General features: G+C 35.2%; 1 pseudogene; it reads right to left on the bottom strand.

The window, feature by feature from the left end:
• Positions 1–1,056, bottom strand: part of LOC107740975 (adhesion G protein-coupled receptor A3-like) — a 15,490-nt pseudogene extending 14,434 nt beyond the window's left edge.
• Between the last annotated feature and the right edge of the window lie 1,506 nt (positions 1,057–2,562).

Raw genomic sequence — 2,562 nt, 5'->3', positions numbered from 1 at the left:
AGTCTATTTGATTAAGTATGACGTCTTGTCGCAATTTTGCGACTTTGGCGCTTAGAGGGTTAATCATTTATTGAATTATTATATGACCTATTTTACTTATTTGTACATTTGTTCATTTTTGCACAATATTTTTCTCCTTCTCATTCATTACTCTGATTCATTCATTACCTCAGCATAGGTCTGGGTGGAGGCGGAGGCTCGTCCAGCTCCTCGTAGCGTTTGGCCTTCCGCGTCACCTGTTTGTAGATGTTGCGTGCCGTTACGCCGGACCACAATGCTGTAGCCAGTGTAGAGTAATGCAACACAATCCCCACCTTCAGGACATGACATTAGAAAACATAAGAGGGACAACAAAAATGCTAATATTCTCAAAATAGTCGTGAACTTGACAGCAGTACTGCAGTTCTGCCTATGAACTGAGAAACATTTATGAAGATTATTAAATATTGTCACCCAAACTCTGTATATACACAGAAAAGCACGCACATACCGCTTGACAAACGCTTGCACTGTAGGTTTGGTTGATGCCGCCCACAAACACAGCACAGGTGAGGAGCATATGTGAACACAGGTTAACCAGCATGTGCCAGCACTTCTTACTCACACGCACCGACCTGCAAACACACGAAATATCGCATTAAAACCAGCATGTTCACAACTTAATGGGATAGGTCACCCAAAAATGACAATTTGCTGTTAATTTACTCACCCTCAGGTCATCCAAGATGTACATTAGGCGACTCGTTTTTCTTCAGTAAAACAGTAAAGAAGATTTTTTTGAACTGAAATCGTGGTCCTTAGTGATTCATAAAATGCAAGTCAATGGCTACCGTCACTTTGGCAGTCAAAAAGCAGGCAACACAAAATTAATACCCGTGGCTCCTGACGATATATACACTAGTAAACATTTGAAGTGGATCAAAACCAAAGTTGTCCTAAAACGCGTTCTTGTCTTTGGACAACTTTTTGATCCACCTCAAATGTTGACTACTCTTTTAAGGTCTTGTGAATCAAAACGATCGGTCTGTGCAATAAACTTAATATTATTTACAACATTATTATTGATGGCATGAGCCTCCAGAGCAATGTTGTGAGAGTTCTGGTGAAACAGATGAGAGGAAAGAAGAATGATTACAATATCATGCACATGTTACTGAATGACTGTGAACACCAGGTCTCCTTCAAACTACTCCATAACAATCTACACTTTTAATCAGCGAGGATGCATTAAATTGGTGAAAAGTGACAGCATTTATAATGTTACAAAAGATTTTGTTCCCACTTTATATTAGGCGTCTTTCACTATGTGCTATGTAGAATGTACTTATTTTGGTCATGTTGTATTGCAAAACACTTTTGCTGTTATTGAGGTGGGATCTGGTTGAGGTTAGTGACAGGTTTGGTGATTTGGTTAGGTTTAAGGGCTTTTCAATGTCAGTACATAGTAGTTAAAGACACTTGATATAAAGTGGGTCCAAGGTTTCTATTTAAAATACATTTAAAATGTATCACGGTTACCACATAAATATGAAGCAGCACAACTGTCTTCAGCATTCATAATTACCAGAAATATTTCTTGAGCAGTAAATCAGCATATTATACTGATTTCTGAAGGATCATGTGACACTGAAGACTGGAGTAATGATGCTGAAAATACAGCTTTGATCACAGGAATAAATTACATTTTAAAATATATTCATATACGAAATAGCTTTTGAAAACTGCAAAAACTTTCACAATATTAGTGTTTACACTTTATTTTTGATCACATAATTGCAGCCTTTGGAAGCAGAAGTAGTGTAACCTATATTTTGTGTTTGAAAATAGTTTAAAATATAAAGGGTTGAACAAAGACACTTTTTTAAAGACACTTTTTTCAGTTTAAATAAGTTATATAAACTGTTCAACTGCTGAAAAAAAATAGAATTTATTATTTTTTATAATCTGCACACATCTCGTCTAAACATACTAACCCTGTACTGTAATCCAATTGAAGTTTTCCAATTGAAGTAATGTAAAAAATTACTATTTTTCCAGTGATTCAGAGATATTTATCATTGCTGTTAGAATGCACAAAACTGAAATACTTGCATAGGTATATATATATATATATATATCAAGAGGCCTAATCTCAAAGTGATCAATGAAATAATTTTGGATTGTCCCTTAATTTGTAAAAGCAAAGAAATCTCATCTACAATAAAATTCACGAGTGGCAAAGCATTCTGGAGGGTTTAACATTTTTAAATTTTTGTTAATAGAAATAAGAAAGACATAAAACTAATTATTAACATGAAATTAAACTAAAATTAAATTGAAAACATAAAAATAAAAGCTAATTAAAAATATGAATAAAAAAAAATCTCACATAATGAAGAGCATGAACAGACTATTTAAAAGGAGTCAAAATGCACAATTGAAATGATTTTCTCAGTACTCACAGTAGAATAGGCCAGAGCCCCATTACTGATTCGGAGAGCGGCAATTCTCTGCAGGCACTCAACGATACGTGAGCATGCTCGCGCCTCCCTCTGAGCCATCCATAACACTCGCTCATCAGCC

The sequence above is a fragment of the Sinocyclocheilus rhinocerous genome, unplaced genomic scaffold, assembly GCF_001515625.1.
Source record: "Sinocyclocheilus rhinocerous isolate Xijiao unplaced genomic scaffold, SAMN03320098_v1.1 scaffold2146, whole genome shotgun sequence".
NCBI classification, from domain to species: Eukaryota; Metazoa; Chordata; class Actinopteri; order Cypriniformes; family Cyprinidae; genus Sinocyclocheilus; species Sinocyclocheilus rhinocerous.
This window is presented reverse-complemented; position numbering and strand designations above follow the sequence as displayed.